At 44.7% G+C, this 13,019-nt stretch overlaps 1 pseudogene; it reads right to left on the reverse strand.

The window, feature by feature from the left end:
• Positions 1-3,403: 3,403 nt before the first annotated feature.
• LOC139412767 (E3 ubiquitin-protein ligase TRIM63 pseudogene) lies at positions 3,404-5,348 on the reverse strand (annotated as a pseudogene).
• Positions 5,349-13,019: the final 7,671 nt, after the last annotated feature.

Raw genomic sequence — 13,019 nt, forward strand, 5'->3', positions numbered from 1 at the left:
CTGGCTGCTACACTTAGAAAGAGCTGGCCACTGCAGCACAAAGTTGATCGACCTTGCAGCCCAATCAAGCCCAAATGTGGAGGAGGTCAATACTCTTTAAGGTTACAGAAGAGAGCAGACCTTTAGAAAGGTCTAAGATTAGAAATGAAAGGCAAAGATTAGCTGATTGGCCAGTGGTACTGTAGTGACTGTACACATGTAAGAGTCAAGGACCAGTTTTACTTTAGCTTTAGTGAATTGACTAGTCATTGATGCCCAGTTTGCCAACCTAAGGTGAGCTGTAACAGATTTGCATTTGTACAACGGGCTGGGCATCTGCCCAACCGACCAATCAGAGGTCTAACTTATATAGAGGTCAGAATTGTAGTGTAATCGATGATATGACAGCAAAACGACTTCTCCTCTCCTATGTAAAACATGTTGTACACTGCATTAGATTGAGATTGACAGGGCCACATTGTCTGGTGCCTGTCGTGGCCCTCACTGTACATCCACATACACCGTCTGTAATATGAGGCCCTACGCCATGCACTCTCATATACCAGACACATAGACCTATAGGCTTCATACAGCTATAGGCATTGCACACATTGGCAGGTTTCCATAGGTCTATAACTGACCACCTGGACGTGGCAGAAAGCCAAGAATACACCACCTATTATCTCAAATATACTTATCATCTCAGATCATGTCAATGCTACTTTGACAAGTTATGGTGTACAGTTCCAGCTGATCTAAATTCCATACAGTCAGTTCACATTCACACTCTGCCTGGGCTGAGTAGTCGAAAGAGTAGAAGTTTTTTATGCAGAGTCAGGAAATGCAGCTGTCGCCTTCGTCATGTCTTAGCTTAGCTTAGCATAGCTTGTTTTACAGTAGACTGCCGTCTAATATGGTAGTACAGTATGGGTTGTTTTACAGTAACCTACCGTCTAGTACAGTATGGGTTGTTTTACAGTAACCTACCGTCTAGTACAGTATGGGTTGTTTTACGGTAGCCTACCGTCTAATATGAGAGTAAAGCATGGGTTTGTTTACAGTAGCCTACATATGATACTGTATTACAGTATGGGTTGTTTTACAGTAGTTTACCATCTAATATGGTAAAACAGTATGCGTTGTTTTACAGTAGTCTACTGAATAATACGGTAGGACAGTATGTCTTTTTTTTTGTTGCCTACCATCAAATATGGCAGTATAGTATGGGTTGCTTTACAGAAGCCTAACATCTAATACAGTAGGACTGTATGGGTTTGTTTACAGTAGCCTATAGTCTTATACGGTAGTACAGTTTTTTTTTTTACAGTAGCCTACCGTCTAATACAGTAGGACATTATGGGTTGTTTAACAGTAGGCTACCATCTAATATGGCAGTACAGTATGGGTTGTTTTACAGTAGCCTGCAGTCTAATATGGTAGGACAGTATGGGTTGTTTTACAGTAGCTTACCTTTCCTGTGTCTCATTCTAGGATATAACTAACCGTACATAGTCTCTGGTGACAGACATTTAACATAAACTGCTAGCCAGCGGCCACACACAAAATATTTGGTTCCCTACATAACACTGTGTGCCTCCTGGCTCGGTAGCTGCATGGTAGAGTGGTTGTGGTGGTGGTGGTGGTGGTGGTGGCGTTTCTGGGCTCTGCCTACATTGGCTGGTACTGTACAGTCACTACAGTGAGTGGTGGTGGGGTTTCTGGGCTCTGCCTACATTGGCTGGTACTGTACAGTAACTACAGTGAGTGGTGGTGAGGTTTCTGGGCTCTGCCTACATTGGCTGGTACTGTACAGTAACTACAGTGAGTGGTGGTGAGGTTTCTGTGCTCTCTCAGTGAGTGCAGCCTGACAGCCTGTTGACTGTCTTTATCAGTTCTTCACCAGCACCATGTGGTCAGTGAGAGGCTGAGAGCAGTCAGATGGATGGCTCCAAAGCAGAGGGCAGTCAGGTCGTTCCCATAAAGATACAGCCCTACCAACGTCAGAGAAATTCATTCTAGTTCCACTAGAGATGGTGATGCAGGCTTTGGTTCCACACAGTTTCACTGCTGTTGATGTTGATGTAAGATACTTACATAAAAGGGTCGTTCCATTTGATTTCAATCACTTTTTGACTGCAACCTTTTTGATTTTAACAACATTTTCTTTACATATTTGCAATTTTTGGATCTGAATGCCAAAGCATTTAGGAGATAAGAGGTGCTCAAAGTTGACCCATGTTGCATACTCCACCCTGCCATGAGAAATCCTGTCTTCATCACTGGAAAATATAAACCGTTGAGTTTAATATCATTTAAAAGCTTTACAAACAGGGTTGTCAAACAATTTAATAATTTTCTTTAAAAAAAAAAAGTTTTATTAAAATGATTTTTCCTTTAACATCAAATATCTAAAAACACGTAAACTCAGATTCTTTTCATTTTCACATATGTTGTAGCTTAGATCCTATTTTACGTCATCTGATGTGTTTGTGTTGTTCCAGTCATCGGTTGAGACACAGTAGACTCTAGAATATAGACATAGATGTCTCATGGTAGGGAGGCGTCTGTAAAATGCCTCAACTTCAAGCACCTCTATCTCCTAAATGTTGAGTCATTCTGGTTCAAAAAGCCCCTTTCTGACACTTCTAACAGGGGTAAATATGTCTGGGAAGTTACATCCAAAACTAAAGGGATGTGGTCAAAAAGGGATTGAAATCAAATGGAACGACCCACAAGTCTATTCACACGCTGGGAATTGTACTGTAGAGAAATGTGTCGTTGGTATTGAATGGCGAATGGATTTAACATAGCCTATCATTTGAAGTCATCGTTTTACAGACGATCTGCAGAAGAGGATCCACAGTGATAACGGATTACAGTACAGTACATTGCTTTGAAACCACAAACATCTCCTATTGACTCAATGCGTTGTCATCGCACTAGCATGCAGAGCATGTACCAAAGGATTCATGTGACCAGCTTAACATGTACGTTGTCCATCAGAAATAACCCCTGGTCAAAGTGGTCTCGACTCACAGACCGTTTGTGTGAAGTGCTGCTGCTACCCCTTTTATTTTCCATTCATGTCCGATAATGGTATCAGGTTTGACCTCTGACCTATAGGCATACCAGACAGAGTCAGACAGCAACTGGAATGATCAAGACAAGTGGAGAAGAGGCTAGGTCAGGGAGGGAAACATGAGACCCCCACCAATCCTCTACCCACCCTGCTACACTGATCTATTCCAGACCTTGAAGGCCCTTCACCACCTCTCCCATTCTAGCCCTGTAAAAATAGACCCTATTTTTCACTAGCAAGAACACTAAGTAAGGCGACAGTCTAAATTCATGAGCCATGTAGATGTGTAGGTCTAAATAAAGCCCTGGTGGTGAGGTGTGTGGGATATTGACAGGACGAGCAAAGTATTTCCACAACACTTTATTTCTTTAAACTGTCAATTACATTAGAAAAATTACAGCTGTGTTTAAAAAACAACACCAAGTGAATTAAGTGCATTTTGCAGCAATTCAAGTTTTCAATAGTTTGACAGACAACGATATATTATACACAACATGAATAATGCTTTGCTATATTTTTCGATTTTTTTTTTCAATCTAGTCTAGACTTGAGCAATGTACATTATGTGAAAAGAGTTCAAGTGTAAACTTCGTTATTTCCATGAGATATCTATTTCAGTAGATATCAAAAAACAGTACCGTATAAACGTAGAAATACAAAAGTATAAAAAAAAGAACAAGTCTAAACAAAATGTTGCATTTTGTTAGTGAAAAAAAACGACTTTTCAGAATTGCACTTTCCACCTTGGCTCTAAATTGTGTATTCACCACAGTGAATATCCTAGTTATAACTAGTTGATAAATAACTAGTTACTCTTTCTAAAAAGCAGCTTGTTCATCAAACCAATCCTTATCTCTTAGTCCAAACCTCTCCTCAACTGCAATAATACAGTACTTCTAATACAGTCTTGAGTTAGAGTTTTACTATTCCTCCTCTTCTTCCTCCTCTTCTTCTTCCTCCTCCCCTTCTTCTTCCTCTGTCACCACATCATCATCATCATCATCCCCCAGTCCAAAGCCCATTTGGTACAAGATGACCTCCACGTCTTCTGTGCACAGTGTAAGGTGCTCCATGTTTTCGAAGCCAGGCTCGGGCCTCTCTAAGTGGGAGCCTTTAGCTGCCTCTTTGGCCTGTGCGATCAGCTCCTTCCCACTAATCAGGAACTCGGCTGCATTGCCCTTCTCCATGGTCTGGGCCGCCTTCTCCTTTAGGTTGATACTAGCCTGGAGCTGCTCCGTGTACCTCTCCACCAGGGACCTCAGCAACCCCAGCTTCCTCTCCTCCTCCTGGGTGATCTTTTCCAGGAGCTGGCCCTTACGTTCCTCCAGGATGGCATAGAGCAAGTCGAAGCTCTCCCCCAGACGTCTCTTCTGAAGCTGGCTGTTCTCCTCGATGCTCTTGCATGTGTCCTCCATCTGAGCCATCACGGCCTGGACACAGCTGTTACCCGCCGCAAGGAGATCTATGGCGTTCCGCAGCTCGGCCTTCTGGGTATCGTAGATGCTCTGCAGGGGTGACACCTCACAGTCCTTGTGCTGGCCGAACACTTTGCACATGGAGCAGGTGGGCGTCTGGCAGGTCACACAGTAAATATTGATGCGCTCGTCCTCGTGCTCCGTACACATGGGCTCCTTGGTGTCTTTGTCCTTCAGCGGTGGGTCTGCAACGTTACTTCCTACTTCTCCGCCGCCGCTCTCCGGCTGCTGCTTGTAGATATCAATGATGTTCTCCACTAGCAGGTTCCTCTGCAGGCCGTAGACGCCGTGGCGGTCCAGGACGACCTCGAAGCGGCAGGTGGGGCAGCGGAAGATGCCCCCGGAGTAGTGATAAGGGTTGCGGGAGTCGTAGAGGTCGCTGGCGCAGCCGCGGCACAGGTTGTGTTGGCAGGGCAGGATGACTACGGGCTTCTGGAACATCTCCAGGCAGATGGGGCAGCTCAGCTGGCTCTCCAGGCTCTCCCTGGGGCTGGGCTGGTGCGTCACCTGGCCGGTCTGGATATCCATGTCTGGATAGATGTGTTTCTCTGTTCTCACAAGGTATAAGTCCTTAAAGTTCAGAGTAGGTGGCCTAGGCGCTTTGTCTTAGGTGGTGTGGCTCTTTCTCTGTCTGTCTCTCCTTCTATTGCAGTCTGGTATAGTGACTGCTTTCTCCACTTGGTTTATTTTGATCTAGCCACTCTCCGGCCACAGCTGACGATTTATACCGCTGGGCTGGCCGTGACACCCGAGCCTCCACGCGGTCTGAGGCACGGGTCCCACCCTTTGCTTGTTTGCAAGGCTCAATTCTGAGATAATTAACCCCTTCTGGCCCCGGCACATGCCATACTTAGCAACACCCCCCGTCCCGCCCTCCCCTCTCTCTCTTTCTGTGGGAGGGGCTAAATCAATAGACAACTGGCCAAACAACCTCCAATAACAACAGGTCTCGTCACCCACCACACCACAAGACACGATTAGGGTCGTTCACATCTGTTTACATCTTTGATTGCCCCCTTTCGGCCTCTGCAGAAATAGGTCAGACATAATGCATATGCCTTCTCATAGCCAGACATTAGGTACGTTATAAATTCATCTCTCGTGGACAGACTACGTAAACATAAAATAAGCATCTGACCAAATTATGCAAGATTTTAGTTTCTGGGTTAATGGAGATTAGTGATAACATAAACATGTCCACATTCTGGCGTTATGCAGAGAAATTGTAAACATGTTGGTTTCCTTGAAGATGCTCTAGCAGACTGTAAATCTAATCCATGGCTGACAGAAAGAAATGCAGATTTGACAGAGTAAACAACGTAGAAATAGAATGAACACAAGTTGTAGAATCCACATAGTTTGTAATAGAGCAGGTAGAATGTGCCATATTGCTCTACTATATGTCTACAGAGAAGAGTGACTGAGCTGGTAGTACACACTATAGAAATAGAATGTCATGTCTTATCCTCTGCCAGGTTCCCCTCCCCCTCTCCCTTTACCCTGTACCCCTGCATAGCCTAAAAGACAGACTGTGTGTGTGTGTGTGTGTTGCACAACTCTGGAAAGTTTGGGGGTTGTAAACATTAAGTTATGTGCCCTCATCGACACCCCAGCAGGACATGGTCGACCCAGTCCGGGCGATCACAGCAGCTTGTGCAACACTGTCCACATCACACACCACAACAAAGAACATCCATGGTCCTCATTGAGCCGCTCTGAAAACCAGCAACAACAAAATAACAGGTGTTGTACACAGGGGGGTGTACTCATGCACATGGGCTTGGTTGCAGGGGTGGCATCCCAAACATTTCCACCGTGGAGGGGGGTTGTGTCAGGTTGTGACACGTTGGAGGTGTAGGGGGACATTAGCCACGTGGGTGTAATCATGTCAACATGCTGGATATGGCTTAGAGAAGAAGATGGGGCCGATCGTCTGTGGTTTAGGACAGACACACAGTATACTGACGGTCATCTCTACCTGCACTGGTTCACAGGTACTGTAGTTTAGGACAGACACACAGTATACTGACTGTCATCTCTACCTGCACTGGATCACAGGTACTGTAGTTTAGGACAGACACACAGTATACTGACTGTCATCTCTACCTGCACTGGTTCACAGGTACTGTAGTTTAGGACAGACACACAGTATACTGACTGTCATCTCTACCTGCACTGGTTCACAGGTACAGTAGTTTAGTACAGACACACAGTATACTGACTGTCATCTCTATCTGCACTGGTTCACAGGTACTGTAGTTTAGGACAGACACACAGTATACTGACTATCATCTCTACCTGCACTGGTTCACGGGTACTGTAGTTTAGGACAGACACACAGTATACTGACTGTCATCTCTACCTGCACTGGTTCACAGGTACTGTAGTTTAGTACAGACACACAGTATACTGACTATCATCTCTACCTGCACTGGTTCACAGGTACAGTAGTTTAGGACAGACACACAGTATACTGACTGTCATCTCTATCTGCACTGGTTCACAGGTACTGTAGTTTAGTACAGACACACAGTATACTGACTATCATCTCTACCTGCACTGGTTCACAGGTACTGTAGTTTAGGACAGACACACAGTATACTGACTGTCATCTCTAGCTGCACTGGTTCACAGGTACAGTAGTTTAGTACAGACACACAGTATACTGACTGTCATCTCTACCTGCACTGGTTCACAGGTACAGTAGTTTAGTTCACCTGTAGCCCAGATAGTTCACCTGTAGCCCAGATAGCTCACCTGTAGCCCAGATAGCTCACCTGTAGCCCAGATAGCTCACCTGTGGATGCTGTGCCGGATAACAGACCTTCCTTATTATCTTGTGTGTAATGATATCATCACTGAATGGTGCTTTCTAGTACACAACATTAGATTTTGAATCATGAATAGATCATCCATCCTTTCATCTGTTCACCCCAGAAAACACTCATAAAATATACATTCACAGTTTGAGTATATCAACAGCCATGTAACTAACCACTCCAGCATCCCTAGAGTACCACAACAAACGCATGAGGTTGTGGTGATGCAAGACTTCTCTGAACCTGCCCTGTCCCAGCCCTTCCAGTAATGTTGAGAGACAGAGTCATGTGCTGCCTGGTCCTGCAGTGGGTGGTGCTATGGGACAGGTGGAAGGGAGCAGACAGGGTAGACAGTGTACTTCAGAGAGAGATATACATGTGTGGTTCCAGGAGAGCAGTGGCGGGGTGAAGAGTCACACTCCTCAAAATGTCAGCAGGCGCATCACAGGCCAAGGCCACTGGCACCAGTGGATGAGGGAGGGAGGAGCTACGGGAGGACGTGCTCATTGGCTGGAATGGAATACATGGAACGGTATCAAACACATCAAAAGTTTGGAAACCACATGTTTGACTCCATTCCATTTATTCCATTCTATCCATTACAATGAGTCCGTCCTCCTATAGCTCCTCCCACCAGCCTCCACTGACTGGCACTAATAATGAAACCCTAGCCTGGAATCCAAACGTATATGCACGAATCAGAGCAAACTCCAGGCTAGACCGAGAATGTGGTTATGTAATATGCATGTTGTTGTTGTTGTTTGTGTTTGTTGATTTTCTGTTTCTTGTTGATCACTTTATCACTGAATTCTATTTGTTTTATCTGGGAACCCAGGACCAACTGTTGAATGCAGTGGACAACTCCTCGATTAGTTGACAGTTGCTTTAACAGTGTGTCATGAGAGCCTTATGTACACATTGCTAAAAACATTGTGTCAACTCTTCTATGACATCATCAGTGTGTGCCGGGTTACCAAGGTAAATAGTCAGTCATGAAACGAACCACTAGATGGCGAACCTTTACCATTTATTTATCTGATGAGACAAGTTGAGGCATTGACCGCCTTACTGGCATGATGCGTGACTGGGTTTGAGAGACTGACTACTTTTTTCCACACAGACATATGCACAAACACAGACAGATGCACAAACACAGACAGATGCAGACGCACACACAAACACACCCTTAAATGTCAGTTGTTTGGAAACTAAATGAATTTGTTTCCCCCCCTATGGCACAATAACATATCCAATGAGACTGAGTAAGCTGAGAGAATGTTTGTGTTCTTGTGACAATCAAAGATAAACAATCAAATGTATGTTTCCTCTGTGGTGCCACTCAGATACATATCAGCTGTCCCATCACCGTGTCAGAGCCCTGCCAAAATGAATGATCCATTGTGCTGTTGTGTATGGAAACACAATGATGGGGACTGACGTGGGGAGGTAAGTGGCTGAAGGAGGCCTAGGACCTACTGGCGGAGGATCTTAAGTTGATCACACTTTTGTTTTGAGAATTTTCCTGTACAGAAGGAAATGCAAACCTATAGTGTATTTTGAGGTTTGAAAAAGATTCTAAAGTTTGTGATTTCCACTTTAAAATGTCAGACTTGATTCGCCCTAATGAAAAATGGATCAGCCCCTACAAAGAATGTCCATTAATTGTAATTCACATAATAATTCACATTTCCTGTTGAGGCAGGATCATTTTCCTGCTGTAGCAAACTGGATCAAATTAAGATCCTAGGCCACAGCCCAGGCACAGGACTGCCAATATGGGCAGGAACAGGAACTAGGCAGCAGGAAAGGTCAGCCTTAGCCCGCCATCTTGTATAAACACCCTTTCTGTCTCTGAGACTGTGTTTAATTCCCTGGAAATCAAGGTCCACTTTGAGACATTATGCCATTCTGAGGGTCCTACCCTGTTCTGTTCTGTTCAGCTCTGTTCTCAGTGGTTTTCCCACGGTCAATTAATATACATGTCAGAATGTTTCCATGTTGGTTTTATAATGGGATATAGGGAGAGAGAAGAGGAGAACATCAACGTTGCCACTCATCAAGAGAAATAGAAGTGATTGAAACGTGGAAACCTGGGCCCTTGTCCACAAACTGTCTCAGAGTGCTGATCTAGGATCAGTTTAGCCTTTTAGATCATTATAAATAATATTATATGAACAGATCCTAGATCCCCACTCCTACCCTGAGACACTTTGTGTATACGGCCCTGACAGTAGACTGCCCTTTCACCAAAGTCCTTCTACCGACTGTGTTTTATTTTGATTTATTTCACCTTTATTTAACAAGGTAGGCCAGTTGAGAACAAGTTCGCATTTACAACTGCGTCCTGGCGTGTGTGTGTGTGTGTGTGTGTGTGTGTGTGTGTGTGTGTGTGTGTGTGTGTGTGTGTGTGTGTGTGTGTGTGTGTGTGTGTGTGTGTGTGTGTGTGTGTGTGTGTGTGTGTGTGTGTGTGTGTGTGTGTATTGTGTGGTAGAGGACAATGCAGGGATGTGATCTTACTGTGGCCATTCACACAGACCATGGCCATGGCGAGAAGAGGGTTAAAGTCTTATCTCTCTGTTCTCACACCAGTCAGGCTAAAGGTCAGCTTCCTTCTCTAGCCTGACCTTTCTCTCTTGCCTTTGGACAAATGTACATGTTATGTTATTTTAACATGGCTTTGGTGTTTATTTATCAAATTGGTATGACATTCATGATGGAGGGTGTATGGAGTGTGTATTTTGCAGTACTAAAATGTTACGTCATTACGAAGATAAGTTTTTAAATAATTTTTAGATGTTATGTTGATACCCAACAGACGTAGCAACAGAGTGTTATTTGTTGTCCCGTTACTTCTTGAGAAATGGTTGTTTTATTTCCCAGAGAAGACACAACGTACTGTAGAATCTTGTCACAGCAGTTACTCTTTCAGATGTCTTCAAACAGAAGGGTTTGTTTTCACCGAATATTACACTACAGCTCCCATTTCAGCCGGCTGAAGTCAGTTGAATCATGAATCTCCCAAATAAATGTGTATATTCATCAGACAGTTAAAAGACAAATAGTTGACTCCCAACCCAACAGGGGTAAAGGAGGCTCCAATTAGTAGTGATCTCTCTACCAACCTTTATGGCTCAGTAATCCCTTCGGAAGGAATACGGAGGTTCTCGTCCCTCAACCCTGACGAGTTTCATGTTTGCAGGGCTCACACATGAATCATGAAAAGCTTCTGGACTATTGACTTTCAGTTCTATGACTTTCAGTTCTGTCTGCTTGAAAATGTCCTTTGGGCATTACATAACGCTCATGACACAATGTTAGGTCACAAGTTCACAACCCTCCAAGGTCTGTGAGGGAGCCCCTATCTAATCTTTTGAGCAACATCCTTTATTTACTAGACTAGCTGTCAAAATAAACAGTTTTTTTTATTCAGTGGTGGTTTGTTTCCAGGTTAAACACTTCTAGAGCATTGAGGTTGGCTCTAAAAAATACTGAACATGAAGGAGTACTCCCAGTCCAGCCTGGTCTCATAAACTAGACGTAACATAGTAAACACTCAAAATTGATATGTTACGTTTGATATGGTTACATAAGACAGAAGGTTACTTAAGAAGGCTAAAGGCTAAAACAAAAGTAGGGTGGTTGGTCAGGGTGAATAGGTAGGCGTATTACGCGAGCATCTAGCAACCCAGAGGTTGCGTGTTCAAATCTGATCTCGGTTGAGATTAGCTAACTTTAGCTAATTAGCAACTTTGCAATAACTTACTACTTTTTTAGCTACTTCGCAACTGCTTAGCATGTTAGCTAACCCTTCCCCTAACCCTAACCTTAACCCTTAACCTAACTCCTAACCTTAACCCTAACCCTAACTCCTAGCCTAGCTAACGTTAGCCACCTAGCTAACGTTAGCCACCTAGCTAACGTTAGCCACCTAGCTAACGTTAGGCCACCTAGTTAACGTTAGCCACCTAGCCTCCTACTGTGACGTGGTGAGGTTAGACCCAGGTGCAAAGAGTCCAGATGAGTAATCAGTATTTAAGGATAAACATAATATTTCACAGTACACTGGAAAACTAACTCAGGAAACGACCGCACACGGTAAACATTTCAAGCTTCTGCAAAGGACAGCAGAAAACACAGGGAATTCATAATGAGTAAATTGGACACACCTGAGTGGCGTTAATGTCTCTAGGACGGTCTCTGCCATCCTCTGGTGACAGGTGGAACCATGAGCCCTAATTAATGTTAGCCACAACACATTGGAATTCATAACATATCATATGAATTGTAAAAGTAACAGATCATACAAAATGGATGATGGACAGTCACAAATAAGTGGAGTGTCCTGGATTTACATTTACTATGTTATGTCTACTCCTGAGTCCAGGTTGCCCAGTCCAGTTATTATTCCCATGCCCCTACTCTGCCTGCCTGCCTGCCTGGCTGGGCGGAAGGCGTGAGAATGTGGTTGCCTAGTAGTGTCATTGTTTACTGTGCCAGCCCCAGCGTGTGAGCCCTCACCCCTGCTTGTGAGGCCCTGGCCCACACTGTGCCCGCCTGGAGCCACTGGCGTCCCCTCAGTCTCCGGGAATGGAGTTTCCATCCAGGGGCCTCCCTGGCGCCAGAGTGATGCCAGCCCAGATCTCTCAACTTTGATTGAGGACTCAACCAGGGTTTTACCAGGCTCTCACTGGGATTTTTATTGTGTTAATTTATTGTGTGTAAGTTTACAGCGTCATTCATCCCCATGCCTGTCCTCTCCCCCCTTCTTTTTATGTTGATACACAGACAAATATATATAGAGCATAATGGCATGTCCATCGCACTCCAGAAACAGCTTTGATCCATTTAGAGATGAAAGGATGTTTGGCTTAATAGATAGAGCTCACTGGTACTTCCTCCTCTCACGTACTGCCGTGTCGCCTGGCCCTAAACTGCTGTCCGAGTCACACAGAACATGATGTGTGGAGGCAGTTTGACTATAAATGATTTTGTGCCTTAACATCCATCAGGCAGAGTCACACAAGATCCACCGCTGGGCACACAAGAGATTAGACAATCATGCTGTATCCTCGACTAATGGAATTAATGCTCAAACATGTTGAACCGGTAAATCAAAGGGATATTTGCGTCTGTCCGCCATGTTGCCTGTTCTCATGGGGCTCCTCTCTTTTCTCAGCGGTGCTGGTGAAAGACGGTGGGGTTTGGGTAAGAAGATCAGCATTGACTGACTGGCTGACTGACTGACTGGCTGACTGAGTGACTGGCTGACACTGACTGGCTGACTGAGTGACTGACTGACTGACTGAGTGAGTGAGTGAGTGACTGAGTGACTGAGTGACTGACTGAGTGAGTGACTGACTGACTGACTGACTGACTGAGTGACTGACTGAGTGACTGACTGACTGAGTGACTGACTGACTGAGTGACTGACTGACTGACAGTGACTGAGTGACTGACTGGCTGACTGAGTGACTGACTGACTGACTGAGTGACTGAGTGACTGACTGACTGACTGAGTGACTGAGTGACTGACTGACTGACTGGCTGACTGAGTGACTGAGTGACTGAGTGACTGACTGACTGAGTGACTGAGTGACTGACTGACCGACTGGCTGACTGAGTGACTGACTGGCTGACTGACTGACTGGCTGACTGACTGACTGGCTG

The sequence above is a fragment of the Oncorhynchus clarkii genome, chromosome 7 (genome assembly GCF_045791955.1).
Source record: "Oncorhynchus clarkii lewisi isolate Uvic-CL-2024 chromosome 7, UVic_Ocla_1.0, whole genome shotgun sequence".
NCBI classification, from domain to species: domain Eukaryota; kingdom Metazoa; phylum Chordata; class Actinopteri; order Salmoniformes; family Salmonidae; genus Oncorhynchus; species Oncorhynchus clarkii.